Raw genomic sequence first — 17,835 nt, 5'->3', positions numbered from 1 at the left:
AACACCCAGAGCGCACTCTGGCACTCCAGATTGACTTTACAAATACACCCTTGGTACAAACCAGCCTTTCGTCTCGAAATATTTGGTTGTTGAGCACATGGCCTCACATGTGAATCCTTAAAGAGAATGGAGGGGCTAAGGCTTAAGAGGGTGTGAACAATGCCGAATGAGTGTAGACAAAGAAGATGTCTCCAGTAGGTTTACCAAAACATTCAAGGGCCATCAACTTTCAAAGCAGAATTACTTTCCCATTGTTCCTCAACTCTAGTGTATGATATACCATTTTCCAGCTCTGTCTCTACTTTTAACCAATGTAAAAAAAAAAATACAATTTAAAATGTTGCTCCATAATACAGAATAGAGCCAGTCGCTCACATGCTATTTGGGTTGCCCTGTATGACTTCAAAACCGCTAGGGGCAACAGTGAGCACTATTACCATCAAGTAGTCCTGATGGTAATCCCATGACTCTTGATCCGAAGGTCGCCTGTTCACCCTCAGTGGTAGACACTCGTTTTTAGTTTTAACCATATCCCAAACCTTAACCATTAACTTAACCATTCGGTAACTTCTAAATTTGATGTTTGGAGAAACAGAACGATGCAGAGTAGGAGGAGCAACCCATGGTGTCAAAAACACTTGAACATTTCACGTTTGGAGAAACGTGGATAACCATCAGAATCTGAAGTCAAATTCGTTAAACTGTGAGATCTTGTTAGGGAATAGTGGAGGCGGAAGAGGGTGGCTGTCACTCTACCCTGTATCCCTCAGCAGCTGTCGAGCTACATCTGTGATAAAAAAAAAAAACTGCTGGAAAGCAGATGACATTTCCTCGTCTTTGGTTGTCATAGCAGGCCAGTGTGATCCAACTGTGACACAAGTCACATAAATGACAGCATCCATTGAGAGGAGATATTAGGCATTTAGCACGGTAGTTAACACCCAGGTCCTTTCATTAAGCTGTCACAGTCCCCTTATACTGTCTGAGACCTGACCAGACAGAAAACATTCTAGCCCTCTAATGCCATAACTCACCTCCTCTGACAGGGATGCATCTATTTCACAGCATGTACACTCACACACCCACATATGCGGGCACGCACGCACGCAGAGACGAGCACACGCATGAATGCACGCACACACACACACACACACACACACTGTGACCGCCACTGTCACCACTTCAGTCTCAGACCTTTTTGATTGTTTGGTGATTAATTAGATGAAAAAGCAGCTGGACTGAGCAAACAAAGTGAATCAAATTGAATTCAACAAAACATGTATTGTGAGGTTTGATTCTATTCTAATGAGATTGGACATAATAAGAAGCCATTTCTTTCACTCAGTATCTTATGTATATAATGGTCTAGATGTGACAATGCTAGGGAAAGCCCAGTGTGTCCTTGTAGTACCCCTGCTGTGGTGTAGATTACTTTGGCACTGCCACATCTATGATGCTGTCCTAGAGATACAGTACACAGGGATTCCTAGAAGGAAGCATTTCCTCTGTAAGGTAGGGCTGACTGGCTGACTGATTGGTTGACTGGCTGACTGACTGACTGGCTAGCTGACCGACTTACTGGCTGACTGGCTGGCTTGCTGATGGCTGGCTGACTGGCTGGCTGACCGACTTACTGGCTGACTGGCTGGCTGGCTGGCTGACTGGTTGGCTGACTGACTGACTGGCTGGCTGACTTAATGGCTGACTACTGGCTGACTGGCTGTGTAGTTAAGGCTGTACAGCTCTAGGGCCATGGTGAGTCTGGGAGAACATCTGAGTTCAACCATGAGTCACCACTCTGTGTGTACACACACTCTAAGCCCCTGCACTATTCCAGAGACGAACGAGCGTGTGTGTACTCAGTGGCTTATTCACACACGTGTGATTTGCTTCCGCTTTCACTCTAGTCGTATCCCCCTTCACACACACACACACACACACACACACACACACACACACACACACACACACACACACACACACACACACACACACACACACACACACACACACACACACACACAGTCAGGTAATGCATCATGGTCAAGAAGAATAGAGCGGTCAGGAAACACTAATATACACATCCTGTCTCAGCCTGTGTATTACAGTAGTGCTTACGTCAACCAACAGTATCAGACACGTTTAGCTGAGGTTGCACAAAAAGGATGGTGAATTATGCTGCAATGCAGGATTATGGGCAGGATTTCGTGCGACATAGGTGTGAGATCTAGTTGCAATGCAGACACACCCATAAGTCGTAACCTTCTGTACAATCAGGTTTTCTTCACTCACATTCCCTTTCCTATAGAGCCTTGATCATCACATCAACTAAAACACAGTAGGTGATGTTTATCAAACTACTTGCCCGAGACCAACAATATCAGCTGAAACCCCTAGCTGTGTGTCTAGACAGATGTGTGACTAGTGTCATTGTGTAAGAGAGCACGCAGACAGCCACCTTTTAGTTTGACAGTGTGTGTGCTTAATTTACAAATGAAGCACACACACTGTCAAACTGTAGGTGGCTGTCTGCGTGCTCTCTTACACAATGCCACTAGTCACACATCTGTCTAGACACACAGCTAGGGGTTTCAGCTGCTATTGTTGGTAAAATCGGGAGGCGCTGGAACAAAAAGTGAGTGTGAGAGGGGGGTAACCTGGGGAATTCCGTGGTACCAAAAAATAAATCACCTTTATTATAAATCATTGCGTGCATATCATCGCATTTGGTAGTTGCATAGAGCAGTAGAGTAGAGGCACTTACAGAAGATGCACACATGGAGAACATTTTTAATAGCATAGAGTCCGGGAGAAATGTGGCCTTTTTATAAACGCATTTCATGCAATTCTAAGTAATTTTACAAGACTGGAGACTTTGGCAGAATCTTTTTTAATACCGCACAAATGATCGAAATGGGGCCTCCCGAGTGGCGCAGCGGTCTAAGGCACTGCATCGAAGTGCTAGTTACTACAGATCCTGGTTCAATACCTGGCTGTGTCGCAGCTGGCCGCGACCCGGGTGGGGCGACGCACAATTGGCCCAGTGTCGTCCGGGATAGGGAGGGTTTGGCCAGACGGGATGTCCTTGTCCCATCGCGCTCTAGCGACTCCTGTGGCGGGCCAGGCGCATGCACGCTGACAAGGTCGCCAGGTGTACGGTGTTCCTCCGACACATTGGTGCTTCTGGTTTAAGCGAGCATTGTGTCAAGAAGCAGTGCGGATTGGCAGGGTTGTGTTTCGGAGGACGCACGGCTCTCGACCTTCGCCTCTCCCGAGAGTCCGTACGGGAGTTGCAGCAATGGGACAAGACTGTAACTACCAATTGGATAGGACGAAATTGGGGATAAAAGGGGGTAAAAAATAAGTATATAAACAAATGATCGAAATGGCACTGACAAACTAAGAATCTGAGGTCAATAAAAACGAACATTGTCTTGAATCCATCAATAGCCTAGACCTAGGTGTGTTGTAGGCCACAATTTGAGGAAATGATAGTCTTAAAAAGGCTTTCCAGTTTCACTTACTCACCCAATGACTCGCTCGCCGGCAATGGCCGATGCATTAGTGCCAAAAGCCTCTCTCTCTTGTTATAGCCTATCAATCAAATGTATTTAAAAAAGCCCTTTTAACATCACCAGATGTCACAAAGTGCTAATTCTTTGCAAAACAATATTTGGAAGTGGATCAAATATTTTGGTAGCCTACAGAAGAGAGATTAGCTCCCTATTAGAAATAGCTCCTCTTTTCAGCAGGAGCTATTTGCTTTCCAACCTGTGTCTTCAAATACAATCGTCGGAGAGAAAGAAACGGATTTGTCTGCATAGTGTTCACTGACAAATTTGCCACGCACTTGCAACCGTAGGCTATGCAGTGTTATTGGACTACACACAATCAATCCACAGCTAGGCTATTTTTTAAAGGAAGCCATTGATCCTCTGTGGCTAATTTATAGGCCTACTCATGGTGTAGTAGCCTATTCTGAATTAACAGAAAGCAGTACTTTAATCTGAGCAAATCCCCCCCCAAAAAATCAGGGCGGCTATGATCCTATAAGGAAATAAATGATGAAGTGCAACGCTGGAGATGAGTTACAGGTTCATGTCTATCAGAACAGAGTGGGAGAGGGATTATAAAAAGTGAATCTCAGTCTATTTCTGTGAAAGATACAGATACGCTTCTCACACAACCATGGCCACGCGCTGGTCTCAAACATAGGTGACAATGTTGCGCAAACCATAAGCCTGGGCCAGCCCAACTTGTATCAACTCTTAGAATATCAGGCCTAGGCTGAAAATCAACTTTTTCCACAATTCGTTTTTTTTGGGGGGGGGGGGGGGGGGCAGGAGAACTCGAATGAACGTTGATGGCTTTAATTATTATAAAAATGAGTTTTCATGCCATGAGAGGTACCGGATCCAGCCAAATAGGTTCCAACGAAACAGTCCAAAATGGAGAGGTGCAGGATCCTGTTCAGGCAGGATCCAGCTGAAATTAAACACTGGTTGTGCACACTGCCTTTTGTTCCTGTGGGGCTGCTATGATATCGTTACCATCAAGCGGATCTGCTTGCTTTGTTCTGCCAGGATTAACACAGGGTGTGTGTGTGTGTGGGGGGGGGGGGGGGGGGGGGGGGAGCTGGGAGAGCATTGTCACCGTGGCGATGAAACAAAGGCATTGTTAGCATGACTGGGGTGCTGAAGCTGTCAGGCTACACCTCCAGCTCCTTCTCTCCTTCACCTGTCCTCTATCCGTCTATCTTGCTTTGTCTCGTTTGCACAGAGATAAACCTGGATTACTCACACTTGCTTGGCTGTCAGTGAGGCAGAAAGGAAGGGATGGAGAGACATAGCTACTCGTCTGCTCTCTCAGAGACAGGGGTTAGAGGTCAGGGGCATTGGAGACAACACTCAAATCAGACTGTAGTGTAGTGGGGAGAGGAGTGGGAGCAGCTGGCTGAATCAGTGAAGTAGCAAATCTCTGTCTGACTTCCCAGACATACAGGATTAATGAGTCTATTAGGGTTAAAGGGTTAAGGGGGCAGTATTCGGGGCCATTGAGGATCCACAATGAGGCTGAAGAGGAGAGAGGGGGAGAGTCAGACGGATCGGTGAGGTCGAAAATCTCTGTCTGACCTCTCAGGGGTCAGGGGTTAGAGTTCAGGGGGTTAGATCCAGTGCTTCCTGAGTACAGCCAGGGCTTCGTTTACACCAGGGTCGATCCAAGTATCAGAGGCCCTCTTCCACCTCTTTTATTCAGCCTGGGCCTGGATGTTTTAGTGGGTCTTATTCAGAGACCTTGGAGGCTTTATGAAAGCCTAGTGGCTGAACATAACCATAGACTGAGGCAGTACAAAACACCTGGACTGTTTTACAGGGATTCATTCACTCGCCTATGTTCTCCTTGTCAATTTAACACTTCCAAAGTCAGTGACACGAGGACAATACCAGTTGTGTATCTGTACAGCAGGCAGAGATCCTAGCTGTTATCCTCTGGCTGGCACACAGTATCTAACCAGGGAGGGGACAGGGAATTTATTATATAGCCTACCGTATCAGCTTCCTAAGAACAGCCGAGTTCTATTGAGGGAAGTTATAGAGACTGTATGTATTACTGACAGCCAATTGGATGGACAAGATCCTTCTATTCAAGTGGGTTGTGAATAAGAAAGATATTACAAAACCCTTTCAATATATTCAAAGCGAGTCTCCAATGGTGAGACTAAACATCCCGCTGACACTTAACGTCCGGTTTCTAAACATACTTCATGGGTATGTCAGTAGGCTTTGTTTTTGTTGTTGTTTTCATTTCCTGGTTCAAAGGTCATTCAGGGTCACTCTCCCAGGACAAGGAGAGGTCAAATGTGACACTTACCATCTCTTTGGTGGGTGAGGAGGCGGGTGAAAGGAAGGGTGAGAAAGGGTGAGGAGGAGATATTCCAACCAAGGGCAGAGAGCAGACAAACTCTTCTCTGTCTCGGACTGAACTAGAAACTCCTCCTCTCTCCTCCAGCTCTGCTTTTGAACTCTATTAGGAAGCTCTTTATTTTAGTGCCTTTTCCATTTTTAGGAACTGCTCTAAAAAAACATTGATGTATTTTTAGTGCTGACACTGTTTTGGGTGTAATGAGACTGAGAGTGAGACTTCACAGAGTTGTAGCACTGCTGGCCTATATTGGAGACATACTTTGAAAGCGGTTTGCTTTGTAATGATTCTGTGGGCTTTATCTCAATTTGAGCCCCGGATAAAAGTGTCTTTGAAATCAGATGTCACCTGAGCACAGTAGTTATCGATTCACACAATAAAACAAAAATGTCTCCACTATCTCTCCTCTTTCCCCTCCACTAGTCCATCCATTCCTCTCCACGAGCTCACGCCCTACTTCCCAACCCTCTATGTCAGGATGCCTATACAGATGGCCCCGCAACAGCCTGTCCTCCCAGTGGGGACTGCTGGCATAGGAGCCCTTTTGGCTTTCCATCCTCCCCAGTCACAACAGGACCCCAAAAGTCTACTGGCGTCCAGCACTACGCCCGAGGAAAATGAGCAAGGCTAGGGTCGCTTCTGCCAAGCTGAGTGGAGTCAATTCCAACAGAGAATGTGAAAAATAGCAAGCATATGTCTCAGCATGCTTTCTAACCTACCATAAACCGCCTTTCTTTGTTTGTGGTGTGTGTGTGTGGGGGGGGGGGGGTTCAGTTGCAAACAAATGAGTGCATTGTGTTACACACATTCACACGTGCAGGCACACACACACAAGCCCATGCACGCGCACACACACATACACACACACCGACTATCGAGTTACCATTGCGGTATTCCATTTCTCCGTCCATACTCCACCCTCTTTCTGTGGTATGGCATGACAGTGAGAGAGGAGATGGCAGAGACGTTCAAGCTAAACATGAACATGTACCCTAAATCCCTCTGTTGAACAGCCACCACCATGGCATATGGACAGGGTTTGCATCATATCCCGGGCACCTGTTCCCGTGCCGGATCAGCTTCATCAATCCCCAACGTAAACCTCTTTGGGAATTATCTGCCGATAAACGCACCCTATCCTGGGAGTGTGTGTGTGAGCGGCAGCCAGCCGCCCTCATTCCTGAGCGAGTATGGACATTGTGTGTGTGTGTGAGCGTACGTGTGTGTGTGTGTGTGTGAGGGGACTGAGACTGTTGACTGCCTCGACACAGCGGAGCCCAATGAAGTCATCCCAGAGAGGAGAAAACAAAATAGTTTTCTCATCAGCAAGAGGTGTGGTTGTATTCCCATAGGCCCTGTCTATCAGCCCGAGAGAGAGACGGAGGAGAGAGAGAGTGAGAGAGACAGAGAGGGACGAAGGAGAGAGAGGGACGAAGGACAGAGAGGGACAGAGAGAGACAGGGATGAAGGGGAGAGAGAGACGGAGAGAGAGAGGGATGAAGGAGAGAGAGAGAGAGACGAAGGAGAGAGAGGGACGAAGGAGAGAGAGAGAGAGACGAAGGAGAGAGAGGGACGAAGGAGAGAGAGAGGGACGAAGGAGAGAGAGAGGGATGAAGGAGAGAGAGAGGGATGAAGGAGAGAGAGGGACGGAGAGAGAGGGGGACGAAGGAGAGAGAAAGACGGAGAGAGAAAGACGGAGAGAGAGGGACGAAGGAGAGGGAGAGAGAGGCTCTTGGAGGACAAAAGCAGCACACTTTCAATCTGTAAAGAAACGCTCCACGGCTCACACTACCACTTTACTATAATTTACATTTAGATTAATTCAAGATGAATGTTTCAAGAAATGATCAACTTGCAAAGCATAAGGTCACACAGTGAAACCTTAGTGTCTATCAAACAAACTCTGTATAGAGTATATAGAGTATTCATTTTCCAGTTTATTCTCTCGTTCTCTCGTTCACTCCCATTACACCTACAGCTTCTTATCAGATGTCAGTATAGCTTTAGTTTTATCATAACAAGGATTACGTTGAAAATCGTATACTCTCAACACAACCTCTGATCGTAGGGTGGGTAATATTGTCTCCTGCAACACACCACATTTCACAACAATTCTACAACGTTTACATTACTGAAAAGGAAAAGGCACAATGCTTGCTCACCATTTAAAAACATTATTTTACTTAACTATTAAAACTATTAAAAGCTTACAACGTTTACATTATAATTATATACCAAAATACACGTCTAGGTTGAAAGAGGAGGAAGAAACATTAGCTTGCACTTGAGATCCACCATGACACAAATCAAATCAAATGTTATTTGTCACATGCGCCGAATACAACAGGTGTAGGTAGACCTTAGAGTGAAATGCTTACTTACAAGCCCTTAACCAACAATGCTCTAATAATAAGTGTTAAGTAAAAAATAGATATGTAGAAAATAGAAAATAAAAGTAACAAATAATTAAACAGCAGCAGTAAAATAACAAGCGAGGCTATATACACGGGGTATACCGGTACAGAGTCAATGTGCGGGGTCACCGGTTAGTCGAGGTAATTGAGGTAACATGTACATGTAGGTTGCGTTAAAGTGACTATGCATAGATTATAAACAGAGAGTAGCAGCAGTGTAAAAGAGGGGTCTGGGTAGCCATTTGATTAGCTGTTCAGGAGTCTTATGACTTGGGAGTAGAAGCTGTTAAGCCTTTTGGACCTAGACTTGGATCTCCGGTCTTGCTGTGCGGTAGCAGAGAGAACGGCCTATGACTAGGGTGGTTGGAGTCTTTGACAAGTTTTAGGGCCTTCTTCTGACACCGCCTGATATAGAGGTCCTGGATGGCAGGAAGCTAGGCCCCAATGATGTACTGGGTCGTACGCACTACCCTCTGTCTTGCCTTGCGTTTGGAGGCCGAGCAGTTGCCATACCAGGCAGTGATGCAACCAGTCAGGATGCTCTCGATGGTGCAGCTGTAGAACCTTTTGAGGATCTGAGGACCCATGCAAAATCTTTTCAGTCTCCTGAGGGGGAATAGGCTTTGTCGTACCCTCTTCACGACTGTCTTAAATGTGTTTGGACCATGAGAATTTGTTGGTGATGTGGACACCAAGGAACTTGAAGCTCTCAACCTGTCCCACAACAGCCCAGTCGATGAGAATGGGGGCGTGCTCAGTCCTCCTTTTCCTGTAGTCCATAATCATCTCCTTTGTCTTGATCACCTTGAGGGAGAGGTTGTTGTCCTGGCACCACACGACCAGGTCTCTAACCTCCTCCCTATAGACTGTCTCATCGTTGACAGTGATCAGGCCTACCACTGTTGTGTTATAAGCAAACTTGATGATGGTGTTGGAGTCGTGCCTGGCCATGCAGTCATGAGTGAATAGGGAGTACAGTAGGTAACTGAGCACGCACCCCTGATGAGCCCCTGTGTTGAGGATCAGCGTGGCGGATGTGTTGTTCCCTGACTTTACCACCTGGGGCGGCCCGTCAGGAAGTCCAGGATCCATTTGCAGAGGGAGGTGTTTAGTCCCAGGGTCCTTAGCTTACTGATAAGCTTTGAGGGCACAATGGTGTTGAACGCTGAGCTGTAGTCAATGAATAGGATTCTCACATACAGTTGAAGTCAGAGGTTTACATACACCTTAGCCAAATACATTTAAACTCAGTTTTTCACAATTCCTGACATTTAATCCTAGTAAAAATTCCCTGTCTTAGGTCAGTTAGGATCACCACTTTATTTTAAGAATGTGAAATGTCAAAATAATAATAGAGAGAATGATTTATTTCAGCTTTCATTTCTTTCATCACATTCCCAGTGGGTCAGAAGTTTACATACACTCAATTAGTATTTGGTAGCATTGCCTTTAAAATGTTTAACTTGGATCAAACGTTTCAGGTAGCCTTCCACAAGCTTCCCACAATAAGTTGGGTGAATTTTGGCCCATTCCTCCTGACAGAGCTGGTGTAGCTGAGTCAGGTTTGTAGGCCTCCTTGCTCGCACACACTTGTTCAGTTCTGCCCACAATTTTTCTATGGGATTGAGGTCAGGGCTTTGTGATGGCCACTCCAAAACCTTGACTTTGTTGTCCTTAAGCCATTTTGCCACAACTTTGGAAGTATGCTTGGGGTCATTGTCCATTTGGAAGACCAATTTGCGACCAAGCTTTAACTTCCTGACTAATGTCTTGAGAAGTTGCTTCAATACATCCACATAATTTTATTTCCTCATGATGCCATCTATTTTGTGAAGTGCACCAGTCCCTCCTGCAGTAAAGCACCCCCACAACATGATGCTGCCACCCCCTTACTTCACAGTTGGGATGGTGTTCTTCGGCTTGCAAGCATCCCCCTTTTTCCTCCAAACATAACGATGGTCATTATGGCCAAACAGTTCTATTTTTGTTTCATCAGACCAGAGGACATTTCTCCAAAAAGTACGATCTTTGTCCTCATGTGCAGTTGCAAACTGTAGTCTGGCTTTTTTATGGCGGTTTTGCAGTGGCTCCTTCCTTGCTGATGTCGATATAGGACTCGTTTTACTGTGGATATAGATACTTTTGTACCCGTTTCCTCCAGCATCTTCACAAGGTTCTTTGCTGTTGTTCTGGGATTGATTTGCACTTTTCGCACCAAAGTACGTTCATCTCTAGGAGACAGAACTCGTCTCCTTCCTGAGCGGAATGACGGCTGCATGGTCCCATGGTGTTTGTACTTGCGTACTATTGTTTGTACAGATGAACGCGGTACCTTCAGGCATTTGGAAATTGCTCCCAAGGATGAACCAGACTTGTGGAGGTCTACAATTTTTTTTCAGAGGTCTTGGCTGATTTTTTTGATTTTCCCATGCTGTCAAGCTAAGATGAACTGAGTTTGAAGGTAGGCCTTGAATACATCCACAGGTACACCTCCAATTGACTCAAATGATATCAATTAGCCTATCAGAAGCTTCTAAAGCCATGACATAATTTTCGGGAATTTTCCAAGCTGTTAAAAGGCACTGTCAACATAGTGTATGTAAACTTCTGACCCACTGGATTTGGGATACAGTGAATTATAAATTAAATAATCTGTCTGTAAACAACTGTTGGAAAAATTACTTGTGTCATGCACAAAGTAGATGTCCTAACCGACTTGCCAAAACTATAGTTTGTTAACAAGATATCTGTGGAGTGGTTGAAAAACGGGTTTTAATGACTCCAACCCAAGTGTATGTAAACTTCCGACATCACCTATAGGTGTTCCTTTTGTCCAGGTGGGAAAGGGCAGTGTTGAGTGAGACTCAGTCAGGGACAGGTTGAAAATGTCAGTGAAGACACTTGCCAGTTCAGCACATGCTTGGAGTACACGTCCTGGTAATCCATCATTGAGATGAATAGGTAATCTCTCGTGTTACTTAGAGGTAATTGGAGGGGAGTATACAAATTGTCTCTCCGAATGAACGGCACCGGCACATGCCTGAGCTACACATGCCCTCAATCTGTCATTCAGAAGGGTCATATTACTTTAAGAAGTGTTGAATTATTCATACATTCAGATTCACAACGGCCACATGATGCAGTGGTGCACTGAAGAGAAGGGAGGGGAGAGGTTTTCTCCGAACAGACATCATTCTAAGGAGGCCCTTACAGGGGAATTATCGTCTTTTAAAAAGGTGGTTGAAAGACGATACTCAGAAATGTATAAAATGGAGGGAGGGAAGGGATAATAGAACGGATGAATCAAATGTCACTGAAATTATTTGAATAAACCTACTGGGTGTAACGGATGTGAAATGGCTAGCTAGTTAGCGGTGGTGCGCGCTAATAGCCTTTCAATCGGTGACGTCACTTGCTCTGAGACCTTGAAGTAGTGGTTCCCCTTGCTCTGCAAGGGCCGCGGCTTTTGTGGAGCGATGGGTAACGATGCTTCGTGGGTGACTGTTGTTGATGTGTGCAGAGGGTCCCTGGTTCGCGCCCGGGTTGGGGCGAGGGGACGGACTAAAGTTAAACTGTTAGATGGGCACAGATGTCAGTTCAACGTCTAGTTTTGACTTACATTTGGTTGAGTTGTGAATTAAACGTGAAATCAACAAAACAAATCACCACGTCATTGATTTAGGTTAAAAGTTATGTGAAAAATAAACTAAATTCCCTTACGTTGATGATTTCTTTTCAAATGTAATCAGTTTTACACACAGATTTTTTTGTTGAAATGACATGGGAACAACGTTGATTCAACCAGATCCTGCCCAATGGCAATAGGTTACCTTTCTAGTTAATACGAGCTCTTTAGGCACGATTCAAACAGGCTTGTCAAATGTTCTTTACGTTGCATTGATTTTGCACGACCATGCGACATAATTGACATACAACCCAATCAGTTACGAGTGATTGGTAACCAATGCAAATCTAATATCACTGCGTTACTAATTTCATAATGGCTGTTACGATTTTGAATAGATATTACAGCATCCCTTATTACCCCTACTGTACAGAGAGACAGACACCTGATCTGTCGTTGTTACTGAAGAAGAAAGGGTGAGATAATAACTTTTTTAGGCCTTGGCTCTGTCTACTCTGGTATCATGCCTCATGTGTTGTGACAGGATCCCAGACAGGCAACTCTGTATACAGCTATGGCCTTTCGGGAAGGCTTGCTTTTTGTTTTATGCTAACCACAGGGGAAGTATGTGATGTATGTGATAAGGTATGAATTGAATTGGGCCAATACATAGAACTTTATGGAAATGTAGGATGTAGAATACCTACATCTAACCAGGCGTAGCCTTGTGTAGTATTTCTTGAATGTAACCTACAGGCAACTATCACATTTTACAAGCTCTGCTTGAATGACACCACCGATGCAGTGTAGAGTTCGAGAGAGCTAAGTTGAAGAGTGTGGAGTGCTGAGCATTGCCATGGTGTCCTATCTAACTTGTTGCGAGGTAATTCGAAGTCTGTTGATTCCCGACAGTGACACACTCTCCCTCCATCATTACATTACTATCGTTGCTCGGTCCCTCTTTTCTTTCTTTCTTTCTTTTTCTTCTTTCTTTCTTTTCTCTTCACTCTTTCTCTGGACACAGAACATTCAAGGCCATTACGTTCGTATTCCACTGCAGGACCATGTCCGTATCGCCAACTCTCAAATACTCCCCATGTAGTGCACGGTGGAATGTAGAATAGGGTGTCCTTTGAGATTCGCCCATGACATATATTTGGACGGTCACTACCAAAACGACTATCATCAGTGTATAGGATTCTGGTGGACTTGTCCCGAGGCCCCCGATATAAGAGGGCCCCTGAGGGGATTGGTAGATCTGTCATGTATGAAGACCTTCAACACCATCACATTGTCTTTTTCAATTTCAATCCACGATTGTTTATCTGAAAACATGTTTGTCGGATAAAAACCTGTCTGGAAGTTGTTCTCTGAAGGATGAACCATCCAAATCACCATGACATCAACACCGGGCAACACAGACCCATAAAAGTTCAAGAGGTGCTAAACCTGTCATAGCAGCCAGACTAACAACCCCTCTGTGTGTTACCCCTCAGACACACACTCAGACCCTGAGTATACACTACTACCCACCGTGACCTCATGTTCTAGGCTGTGAGAAGCCCCTTTCCATTTCACGCCATGTCAACATAAATGATGCCCTTGTTTAAACGCACACCTGTTTCTCTCTCTAGGCTGGGCCTGGATTGGGGCACATGTGCAGGAGTCCACCTGGGAGAGGTTGAATGACTGCCCTTGCGTTGGTGACTCACAGCAACTCTTATCTTAGAGGAACTTGAGCCCTCAGAGCCCTTATCCACACTACAAGCTCTCAGTCTTACTGGAGAATTAGACGTTTCTCCGCATTTCTCTAAACATCAAATTCGGAAGTTATTCCAAAACGTCAAGTGTTTTGACACCCTGGATTGACTCCTCCTGCTCAGTATGGTTCCGTTTCTTCAAACATAAAATGTAGAAGTTCCTCCAAACGTCAAATTTAGAAGGTTAAGGGTTAAGGTTTGGGAAAGGGTTAAAACAATTATTTTTTTTAAACTAGTGTCCACCAGACAACCTTCTGATCCAGAGTCATGGGATTAGCGCCATCCACAATGCCCTAGCGAAAGACCTTTGCTAGGGTGGTAAAAACCCTCATTGTTGCTCCTAGTGGCCGGTTTGGAAGGCATCTCCCGATGTCGTCAGGAAAATTTATTTAACTAGGCAAGTCAGTTAAGAACAAATTCTTATTTACAATGACGGCCTAGGAACAGTGGGTTAACTGCCTTGTTCAGGGGCAGAACGACAGATTTTTACCTTGTCAGCTCGGGTTTCGATCTTGCAACCTTTCGGTTACTAGTCCAACGCTCTAACCACTAGGCTACCTGCCGCCCCGAACTGGATAGATGTCAAATTTCGAAGTCCCTCTTGAGCGATCTTCCTGCTCCACAGAGCTTCTCAGAGTAGGAGGGCAGATCTAGAATCTGTCCATATAATCTTATTCCTTATTTTCTTACTCTCAGACGCTTTGTGGATATGGCCCAGGTTTCACTTGACAACTGTATCACCAGTGTGCCCAATGTTGTTTCCACGTCATTTCAATGAAATGAAGCTCAAGTTCTAGGGAATGAAAGGAGACGAGCCTCAGAAGAGATACAGTATTTTCCCATTCCCCATGATGTCACCCTTAACTGTGGAGTGGAAGAAAGTTTGTTTTTCACCCCTCTAGGTACACAGCTGCACTTTCTTCAGTAAACGTGAACCAGTGTGAAAGAGGCCACAGATGCTGGGCTTCAGTCCTTTTCCCAAGGTGTCATTAGAGAGAAAGAGAGAGATTGAGAGAGCGAGCACAGAAAAAGCTTAGGGCTGCATGCAGGTGTCTGGTGGTTAGTGAGGGCTGCATCTCTGTGAAAGGAGCAGCTAGGATTAGGCCCACTGGGAAGGATCTCTGAGGCTGGAGCAGTGGGTAGGTGGGGTGGGAAATCTGAGCCCCTCAGATCATGGGGAGTTCGAAGGATCAGTTGAGTGACGAGGGGTGGAGGGGACTGGAGCTGAGGGGAAAGTGGGAAAGTTGCAGCAGCCACAATGTCTTGAGTGTCTCTCTGCCCACCTAAGAGGTTTCCCAAGAGCCTACTATCATCAAACTACCTCATGGGGGAACCATCATGCACTGCAAACTCTTGTAACAAGGAATCCATCATTTATAGATTGTGACAAATGATGTGCTGGGATACTGTTTGTTTACAGAGTCAAAGGTTGGGATACTGTTTGCATTCACACTGAAATCAAATTGTTAAGGAACACATTCTCTGCAAATGGTGCCACACCACCTCCATTATGTTTCTCGCTTTACGACCTCATTTTTTGTGTGAATATTAAATCAAGTTGATTTATGACCATCAAGATAATGAGATATGAGAATAGAATAGACTAGCTGGGATACACACGTCCCTAGGAAGCTCACTACGAAATCTTCATTCAGGTTATGATGATCCACAGACTACTGATGCGCGGGTCAGCTGTTTGTTCACCCGCTTGCTAATAACCCATCTGCAACCGTCCGACTATATGTGATAAAGTGAAAATCTGAGACTCGGACCTGATCCTAATCCGCAAATATAGAAAATGTGCTGTAAGGTTAAAAAAATGTATTGAACAATTATGTTTTTCGTCGACATTTATTCATTAAATATTTAAGCCAATTGAATAGTAGCCTAATGTTTTGCTTAAACAAAAATTGTAAAACAACAGCCTAAATTGACACCATGCGCATGCTTTTGTGAAATTGCACTCTACAATTAGGCTACTTTGCCCTTGAACAATTTATTGAACAACTATGTTTTTATTTAGCATTTAGGCCTATTCATTTGAAAAGGCTTATTGAACAGTAGCCTATTACTTTGCTGAAATGAAACAAAATGTCAAGCAATAAATGGACATATTGTAGGACGACGGCCTGTGTGGGCTAATAGCCTATACTTTCAGATTAATAACATAAAAAATCGAATGAAATAAAAAAGAGGCATAGAAAACAATAAATAATAATAATAAATAGGCTATAAGACAACAACATTTGGAAAATCAAAGTACCCACTGTCCAGTTATGAAGCTATAATTGCCTACTTTGTCTTCCTTTTCTTTTGCAGCACTGTGTTAAGAAACAGAATAGCATCTGCTGTGCCAGGTTTCAGTCAGCGTGTGCAGGGCGCAGGATAATGCAGGGGATTACAGGGGCTGAAGCCACTGGGCCCAGGCCCTGGGGGGTCCAAGAGGCAGCAAAATATATATATATAAAAAATTTGAATAATTACAAACAATGAAGGAGATATACTGTATACTGTATATACAGTGCATTCGGAAAGTATTCAGACCCCTTGAATTTTGTTACATTACAGCCTTATTCTAAAATTGATTCAATTGTTTTTTTTCTTCATCAATCTACACGCAATGCCTCATAATGACAAAGCAAAAACAAGTGTTTAGAAATTTACTCAGTACTTTGTTGAAGCACATTTGGCAGCGATTACAGCCTCATGTCTTCTTGGGTAAGATGCTACAAGCTTGGCACAACTGTATTTGGGAAGTTTCTCCTATTCTTTTCTGCAGATCCTCTGTCAGGTTGGATGCGGAGCGTCTCTGCACAGCTATTTTCAGGTCTCTCCAGAGACGTTAGATTGGGTTCAAGTCTGGGCTCTGGCTGGGCCACGCAAGGACATTCAGAGACTTTTCCCAAAACCTACGGCTGTAGGTTTGCTTATTGCGGATTTCAAAATACAACTGCGGGAAAAACGTACAATTTGGAAAGCAAATGCCTACTACTGAAAAGAGAAGAGTAATCGGTCTGTAGAACCAATACAAAAAAAATTCTCAACAACTCCCAATTTGTAGCTAACAGCATCACTGTTTTTCTAAGTAGCTCATCTTGATATAGATTGCCACGACGAGTGCAACGGCCATCACCGTGAGTAAAAAAAAAAATATTGATTTCTTAATCCGGCCCTGGGCGCATGTACAGTAAGGCCCTAAAGTTTAGGCTTATGCACAAATGACAGACAAAAACAAGGCAACAGTAAACATGTCGTCCCGCACAAATTATGCAGCCCCCCCCCCAGGGCCAATTGTGATATTGCATGTGACTAACACATTTCATTTATTGCGTGTGACCACATATTATACATTATATTGACCAGATACTGAAGTGAAAATAAATGTCTATAAAAATGGAAGGCAGTTAGCCTAGGTACCAGTCTGTTTAGCTAATTCACTCCCTGTACTCCATATCATCTGCCAAAGCTATTTGGCAATGGCAAGGAGTGGCAAGGAGTGGAATGTTAGCTAAAGAGACTGGTACTCAGACTAGAAGGAAGTCGGGAGGAGGCAAGATTAGGTGGAGTCTAGGGCTGTGGTGGTCATGAAATTTTGTCAGCAGGTGATTGTCTAGCAAATAACTGCTGGTCTCACGGTAATTGACTGTTAATTAACATAAACACATTTAGCATCTCCTGGCTTCCACGAAATAGCCTACAAGGCACTGATGCAGACCTACGGCACATCTAGATTTGAAAAAGCCTAATAAATCCATGTAATATAGCCTACACCATAACAATAAACCCATTATATATTTTAGACAAGTCTAAAGAAACATGATATGAAGAAAATGTCATTTCTTTCAAGAGAACAGAATAGCATACTCTTGAGTTGTCCTTATGTTAGGACCTGATCTGGCTATGCCATATGGCTGTGGGCTGCACTAGTTCATTTAGCAGAAAAGATTTGCTTGGAATTACATGGCATTATTTTATAATATGAAGAATACAATTGAACATAGCTGAATAAAATAGAAAGGATATTTTCTCCAAACGATTTGAGGGAGTGCGCACATGCGGCTATTCTGTATTGAGCGGTTAACAAAGAAATAGGTACTCCTATATGCTTAATTTT

Source organism: Salvelinus namaycush, chromosome 5 (assembly GCF_016432855.1).
Source record: "Salvelinus namaycush isolate Seneca chromosome 5, SaNama_1.0, whole genome shotgun sequence".
Taxonomy (NCBI): domain Eukaryota; kingdom Metazoa; phylum Chordata; class Actinopteri; order Salmoniformes; family Salmonidae; genus Salvelinus; species Salvelinus namaycush.
This window is presented reverse-complemented; position numbering follows the sequence as displayed.